Source organism: Aptenodytes forsteri, unplaced genomic scaffold (genome assembly GCF_000699145.1).
Source record: "Aptenodytes forsteri isolate BGI_AS27 unplaced genomic scaffold, ASM69914v1 Scaffold33, whole genome shotgun sequence".
NCBI lineage: Eukaryota > Metazoa > Chordata > Aves > Sphenisciformes > Spheniscidae > Aptenodytes > Aptenodytes forsteri.
This window is the reverse complement of record NW_008795037.1, coordinates 855,626-864,379: the sequence shown is the minus strand read 5'-3', so window position 1 is coordinate 864,379 and position 8,754 is coordinate 855,626.

The window sequence follows — 8,754 nt, the reverse complement described above, 5'->3', positions numbered from 1 at the left end:
TAAGCAGTACATGTGCTTTCTGGCTCATCCAACTTATTTACGCATGCCTCCGACTTCAGGTATGTACTGTCCTGAATGCTTCTGTTCAGAGACCCGATCCCTTCCAGCACTGTCATTGCATGCTCACTGGTATTGTAGGAGGCTGGGTAGAATTAAAAAGAAATGCCCTTTTTCTACAAATAGCTCTGTTCTGGATATTTTCTTGGTGGGTTCCTGTTCACAGGTTCAGCTGATGTCCCCCAGAAGCCCAGTGTGGGGAGCTTCAGCTTCAGGGCCCTGGTTAATTCTCAGCGCCTCTTTAGGAATTGGTACAGCTTTAATTGCATCTTCCTTGACATCCTCTTGCTATAAAAAGAAAATAGTTTGCTACAAATTTGATGAATGACTGATCTTCTTGTTTCTGCGTTTGCTTTATACAGAATTTTCAGTCTTAGGGCCAGAAAACATTGGTGCAAGTTATGAAATGGCTGACTGGGTCATCCTGCTCCGCACGACAGTTCTTACTATGGCTGTCAGTGATCGTTTGTCTTGGTAAACCAGGTAGAAAGCTGTCAGTCGTTGCTGTGGGGCATTGAGTTTGTTTCAGTGCACTTTCCACTGGGTTATGGTCAATGCAGAATTTCGTAAGATCCACTCTTCACTAGATTCAGTTTAGAGAAACTTTTGCAAAATTTTCCTGTCCCTTCTTTTGTGGCCGAACAAGAGCCAGGGAGCTCTGTATTCCACCATTTTCATTGACTGTATGTAGAGACTCTTGCCAGGTGTAACTTGCTGTCCCGGTGCTCACCTCTCAGCAGAGTATTACTGCCGTCTTTTCCAGCATCCTGCCCAGCATTTTAACTACTCTCCCGATTTCTCACACTGAGAAGATCTTGATGTACTGTTGCTAGATGTGTGGCTGGCACTGCCCTTTAGCGACAGCTACTCCTGATATCAACTGATATGAAATCCAAACCACTTACATCCTGGATCTTTTATCAACAGTGTTATTTGCTTGCTTTCCTCTGAGTGATTTTGCTTTACGCTGCCAGCACTTGGTGCTGTTTTTTTAGCCTAATGCCGCTTATCAGTGTATCTGGGTTTACACTACAACTGTCTCTGCAATGCATCTGGAGATGAATTTGTCACTGATCTAATAGCAGAATTGCAAAATAGATGGTTTAGTAGTTTTAATTCAGGAGCTGCTTATGAGTGCAGAGAACCTTGTATGTGGTTGCTTAAAATTAATACTCTGGAGTCTGTTGGCTGTTGATTTAAGGTAGCAAGGTGGTTCAGAAGCAAAACTTCCTGAGTTCTGATAGAAGCACTAGGGGGTACTTACTGTTCTGGGAGTGAAAATGGCTGCACCAAATACGCTGTGGATTTCTGTTTTTACTAGATATTTGTACCGAGATACCAACTTCAGATGGAAAAATGGATCACTGTGCTTAGTCATACCACTGTGATACCACCAGCCTAACTCAAGGCTTCTAATTCACACCCAACTGTTTTTAAACTATCTGCTTTAGAGAGAGAAACTTAAAAAAATTGTCTTCTCATTCCTTGCTCTGGAAAGCCTGATGCCAGTTGTTACCTGCTTTCTGCAATTCCACTGGCATGCGGTACAATTTTCTTCTAGGCAAGCTTTTCTGTAGCTGACATTCTTTTGTTCGTTTCCTGTGTCTTTCTTCCAACTTGGTGAAAGCCACTATAAATTTAGCTGGAGATCTTTTGCACATCTGAAATGGATGCAGCATTTTCTGTGTTTTTTGCCAGATGTTTAAACATTCACCTAAAGGAGTGCAAGTAGCTTCTCTGTATTTGATTACTGAGAAGAGTTTGCAAAACCACCAGCTTTTGTACCCAAACTCTCTCTCTCTGAATCCTTTTCAAAGCAGAGTTTGTGTTGGGACTAAGCCTGAACTGAAGAAGTTATTCCTGTGGAGCTGATGAAGTTATTCCTGTGTTTGTGAATGGCGTCAAAGCAAAATGTCAGAGAGATCTAAATCAGCGGGTGAATATAGCACATAACAGACTTCATTATAGGATAGATGACTCCACTTGATCTAGAATTTCCTTAACGTGGTGTTCTGGTTATTAGTGGGGAATAGCAGTGTCAAGGAGCGTTCTTACTTAAAAAAATACAAAATCCCCCCATTGTTAGGTTCCTGTAAAGACCATTATTAGCAAGGAACACTGAGCACGGTACTTGGTGTTCGTTGTACCACGATGGCAACTGTCGGATGGAAATGTGAGAGAGAAAAAAAAATCAATAACTGAGACTCCAGCTTGCACAAGGCCTGAAACGGTGGCACTAACTGCTTTTGCAAGTGCTTGGGAAAAGTTTCCAAAAGCGTGTGTCAGTAGCCAAGGCACACTCAAGTCCAGTCGAATGGTTTGTGAGTGGCTGGACGCTGCCCCTCGTGTGGCCGTCCATGAACGCTTTGTTCACTTCATTCCAGTGCAATCTGACCTGATTTGAGGTGCTTGTGTGTTTTACCTTTCAAACACTTAAACCTATGCAATGTAAAATTGTGCTCGAGGTGATCATACTTCAGTCAGTAACTATGAAGGGCAGAAGGGTAGTTGGGGGGAACAGTATTACTGCCTTTTAACTTTGGAAATATGAGTTGAGGAGCCAAGAAATAATCGGATATATTCTTACAGCAGTTGTCAGTTGTCGTGTTGAGGAAGGTGAAGTTGGAAACGATGGTTACAAATTAGCAAGTTAGTACAGCTCTGTGTGTGCGTTTTCGTGGTAATTTTTCAAACTTGAAGCTGAAAAGATCTTCTGAACTAGGAAGGGAACAGAAGACAACACAGAGCACAGTGCAATCTGGTGATTTTCATCTTCTCAAACAAAAGCGTGTTGCTGGCAAAGCAGAGACTTTCTGAGGGATTTGATTTGAAGCCAGTCAAATTTCAAGCCGGCAACAATGATTGTGCTGGTTTCAATGTGTTTTGGAGCGAACTCTGGATTATGTAAGGTTTTTTTCTGAAAAGTTGATTGTCTAGAAATAACCCTTTCTTATGCAAAAGGTCTGCTCTGTATATATTTATACCGAGAGGCCTATCACATGACTTTAGTGACAAGAATTTGCTTTTACTGGTTTTATTCCTATTGGCATTACTGCACAGCCAGGGCTACTCTTCTACATTACATTAGATCCCTACTGACTTACAATTACTTGTACCTGAGCAAACTGCCATAGACACAAGAGCTTTTGGCAGGTGTAAAAGGTGCCTTAGGGTTCTCTGCTGAGCTCCTACTAGTAGTGAGAAAGCATCTTGCAAATGAGAGGCTTCTTGAATCCAAGGGTAGTTTTTGTGGCTGACCATTAAAATCAGCAGGCTTTACAAGGAACTGACTGCACTGAAATTCAGGGAAAGCAGAACGAGCAATGTGACTTTTCTGTTCAGTTTCCAGAGAAGAGCTCTTTGTTGGAGGGTGTGGAGGAGTGGGAGGGTGAATCATTACCACCACACCAGGGAAACATTACTGATGACCGCCCTTCTGGTCCAAGTCGGTAAAATAGTTCAGTAGAGGCTCGGGTTTAAAAAAAAAAAAAAAAGTTTGAAAAAATGAGAATTAAAAGTAATGAGACAGCTTCTTAATGTAGTTTCTGTGGGTAACAGACTTGGTGGTGAGAATAAGCTGTGGGGTCAAGTGAGTGAATGTGGATGGGCAGCAGGTGCTCTCTTGGCCTCCTGAGAGGCAAAGTAACCTGGAGGAAGGACTTAAAGGTTCTTGTTAAGCCATGTGGGCAAATGGTAAACAGTGTTATCTAGAAATCTCATCACTTTGATGTAAATGAAATGTCATAATTGATCTGTTCAGCTATCTGCTGTCAGCTGCTTGACAGAGATGCATTACAATACTACACATGATCTCAGATTCATTAACCTATCCTTAGCTGTGCCGCTGCCTGGGAGCATTATACTTAGATTCAGTTGTTTAAAAAAGAATAAAAAAGAAGGTGGGAAGAGGTCAGGACTTGCAAGAGAGTGTTTCATAACCTACTGTGTTAACAGTTTTCTGTCATTAAATATATAGAAAAAGGGAAAAAAAAAAAAGAGTTTACATAGTGATTGTTAAGATTTAGTTGATCTAGTGCTACAGTGATGTTGTACTCATGTTAGCTAGGCAATATCAAAATGTATCGTGCCAGGGTCACTTGGGGACACTGATAGTGCTTTATAGACTCTTTTACAGTGCAGGTGGATTTCAACCAACAGCCGACATTAGTAATGTGTTAAATGTCAGGTTCTTGGCCCTCTAGAGCAGGTGTGGGCCAGTTCCTTGTACACCACCAGATATGGCAGATGGACATCTTTTGTCCGACCTCAGCAGGAAACCCAACTATTGGACTAGATAGACTTATCCAGACTGTACGGCGTATCTTGCCCTTGGAACTTACTCCTCTAAATTAGAGCCAATGCCCATTTCAGCGCTTGCCATTTGTCATGAGAATTGGTCTCTTACTGCACCATTACTCTGTGGACATGATTTATTACCTTTCACGTGTCTAGGAAACATACTGTTCATGAGAAATTACTCACTGGTGTACGGCTTAATTTTTCAAAAGTTTAGGTACCCTAAAAAAGTTCAGTTACCCTTTCATTTGCTGGGGGAAAAGCAGAAGTGTATGTTAATGAGCTGCAGCAACTAGATGTAGATTAAGTAGATTTTCAGTGTAACTTGAAAAAGTTGACAGCTGGTTTCTAAATATGTAAAGGATATTTATTAGTATTTTTTTGCCTGATTAGTGTTTAGCAGATGTAGCCAGATTGTTTTGAGCTTATCTGCTCTTTTTTTTCTTTTTGTAAGCTGCTGATGTTTTACCATGTTGAGTTCTTCATCTCCTTAGAACTCTGTTGCATTGCAACCATTGCAAACTTCTCCCAAAGCCCCCAAGTTCTCTATAAAACTTTGGCTTTGTTTTGGCCTTTTAAAAGGTTATTTTTTCATTTACCTACATATTTTCAGCCATCTCCAGTTCTACTATGTTGTTGGAAGCAATGCAATAATCTAATGAGATGATCTGTTTGAGCAGCTGGTTTTAACCTCTGTGACATTTCTTGTTTGGGATATAAGCCTCTGCTGTCACTTTAGTACATGCTGTAGATTTTTTGTTTACTTTTTTTTCTCTTCACCCCATCTTTGTGTTTTTTCCTTCCTTTGGGTCAGAGCTGGCAAGGAGGGATCGTAACTGAACTGCCATATCATAGATTCTTTGTGTTGAATGTGAATTTTTCTCTTGTTTTCTGACATCTCTCTTTCACAACTGGGAGAGTGTGTGTGGGGTTGAAGCCAAACAGAAATAAACTCTCATTTCCCCCTTCAGAATAGAAAAGTGTCTTTGGCATCATCAGTTCAAGGTCACTTGCAGTTCTGGTTCTCCAGCATTTATGTTCCTTTTCTCTGGTACTCCTGAGATACTTGATAGCTTGGACGTATTTTAAAGGTATCCTAGATGTTCAGTTCAGTTCAGCTTTTAATGGAATGGAGGCAGTTGCCTACACACTCCAGATCACGGTGATCATTTTTTGTTACCTGGAAGAAACAAGCAGAAATCCACAGGAGACCAATTATCATCAGAAACTTTATTCAAGTTACATCCAGACTATGATGGAGTCTTGTGGCTCACCAGTTCGTTTTGCCAATGACAGCACAGGGTGACCGAGCATACCTCTGCAATCTACAGAGGTCCTGCAAGATTCACTGGTACTCGTTGCTCATACAACACTTCAAGTTCTTCAGACGTAATCTGGGGAGTATTGAAGATGAAGCAACATGTGTTGCAGTATGTAAGTGCAAAATGTCATTATAAGCAATAGCTCTTCACAAAAAAAAAAGTGAGTTTAATAGGCTATTGCATTTGTTACAATAACTGTACTTTTTTGTGATGTCTAAGGATGGGTATACTATGATCTGTAATATGGAGTCAGGCAATTTAGGATTTTTCTCTTATTTTTTTGGTACGTATTGAAAAGCTTGAGACTGTCAATGGAACTGAACGCTCTGTTCAGGCTGCTCAAGCAAGATGCAAACTCTGGGCACTAAATCAATGTTCTGAATGAAAATTGCCTTCTATTGTAATTCAAAGCAAAAGGAAAAAAAAGTTTTTTGCCAGTATTTGAGCATACCATCATCCTGAAGACAAAACAATCAGATCGGTTGGAGCCGTTTTTTCTTTTTGCGTGTTTGCCAGCACTTCAAAAGGGGAGAGAGAGGAGGAGGAAATTAAAAGAAAAGCTGACCTTAATAACTTTCTGACAGATGTTTAGAACTTCTCACTATGGGCCAAATAATGTTTCCTTCTTCTTTATCCTTCATCCCACCCGTAATTGCAGTCGCTTCTGGATGCACAGTATGATGTACGTAGTGCTGTAAGTCGAACAGCTGTATCTGAGTAGGAGGCAGTTTTGGCTGTATCTTCCCTGTATGTACCTCAGACAACACTAGCAAGGAATATTTGCTGCGTGTAGCAAGAATTCTCCATAGTGCATTATCTTACACATCTCATAGTGCACTGTGTGCGTAGGTGTTAGGTGGTGAAATCTGTTCCATATAGCTGGAATACACAGTCCATGTGGCTGAGTCCGGAGGAGGAAGAGATGTTTTGTGCTCCTTGAGTTGCAGTCAGGCAAGTCTGCTTGTGTAAACTAATATAAATTCAGAGATTTCCTTTTTGATTTTTTGAAGTCCCCTTTTTTATTTTACACAGCATTTACCATTAGAGTCCATTGTATGTGAGGAAGATTAAATAATCAGTTATATGAATAATAACTCTAGTAGCTAACAATGGGGCAGCATTAATGCTCTTGGCTCTCAATTGTTAAATAATTAAGAAGGTTCAAGATTTCAGAAGACTCCCATTTGCCCACAAACAAACACAGAGGCCAGTTGTGCACTTTTATTGTACTTGCATTGTTTCACGACCATGCATGCTGTGCCTGTAATGCCACCAGCAGTGTGCTAACTTAAGTTCTAAGTATGCAACTGTGGATGACTTTCTGTGGGTAGGTTTCCTTATTGAAATATTTACTGCAAGTTGTCTAACTTTAAATATATCAATCAAATGACTCTACCTTTTTCTTTTTGTCCCTAAGAGGACAACATTCAGCTGGTACTCTTGATTTAGTAAAAACATTGGCTGTTTTGATTATTTGTCATCAAGCATGTTTGTAGGCTCGAAAGAATTAATTACTTAAAGGCATTTAACTAAAAGCACTGATTCTTTAAATCCAGTAGTAGAGTTGCAAAGCTTTTATTGCCAATGTCCTATACTTTCAAGATAGAGCGATGTATTTTACTGCGTTTTATGCTTATGAAAGAAGATTATATGAGGTATCATAAAACTTATGCCATACTATCCCAGACCACTGTGAAAATACCAGTGACACTAAAATATTTTTTTTAGCAGAAGTGACATGGTATGAAATGCCGACTCCATCAGCTTTCACAAGCCAAGTTTTCTTCTAAAGTCATTGCTTTGTATTCAAACTCTCTGTTGAAGGTGATGAACAGCCCAAGTATTGAAGCTTTTGGTATCTTTTGTAAAGCCAGTTATTGGCCTCTAAATGTCACAGAACCACCAGGTTGGCTATAATTATTTCATGGCCTTGGTAGACATAACAAAATATTTTTTTATTGTAGAGGTAAAAAACCTCGTCTTACAGAAGTGGCAAGGACTTAATATCTTCTTGAGAGGGTAATTTTAATGCCGCTACTACTCTGCGGTATGTAAAGGAAGGATTTTAATTTCTAGAATGTCCTCTCTCATACAGCAAATTCACTTTAAGAATTACACTTTCTTCCCATATGCCCCTTCCAAAAAATGAGGAAGGGATTGGAGACAAAGGGATGCTCAGTATCCCAAAGCCCATGGCTTTGATGTGGTTCTATTGTTCTGTCACATCAGGACTCCTGTGGCAGCAAGATTTCCCCACTGCTTTCTCCCCCTGCTCTACATACATACAGCAGCGAAAAGGGACCTGGGAGAACTAGACGCAGTCGTTTGACACAGTGTCATGTCTGGCATGGGACAAACTGCTTTATCGCTTGATGCCACAATTCATCCTCTATGAAAAAGGAAGGACTGACTCTCGTTCTGTGTTGTACTGTAAGGATGCATTCATTAATGTTTCTAAAGTGTTCAGAACTGTGGCAGCGGGGGCTGTGCAAGTATAAAGTGACTACCTTTCTGTTCTCTAGTGACTGACTGTAATTTTTGTAGTAGAGATGCTGTGACTCAGAACTGAAAGCAAGTCAGTAACAAATCCTTTAAATAAGAACTATAATTTAATAATTTTGTTGCCAATAGTTGGACTAATTCTGCAGTGCCTTCATGAAGATTTTTTTTTTTTATTCTGTTCACTTTCATAGCCTGGGAGAAAGATTTAATTTTAGAAGTTTCAGTTGACAAAGACATGCTGGTGCTAGATACGTATTTCAGATCCTTGTCATTGTACTCTATTTTTAAATTCAAGTGCTAGCCAGCCTAAAGAGCACACCCTGTGTCGATGCTGGGTGCTCTGCATCTGTGCTACTAAGCTGAATTCTTCCAAGCCTTAGCATAAGGCCACCAAATTTACTTTTATATTTTTCCTATTTAATGAAGGGAAATTCTCTAGCAAGTTCTTTTCATTATAGCAGAACTAAAACTGGTCATAAAAACAATCCTCCTCCCTCCAGAGGTCTGCTCAGGCATTGGCAATTGTTAAGATGCTTGCCTATCAACAGCCACTCGAGAAAGAATTTTAAACGGTTTT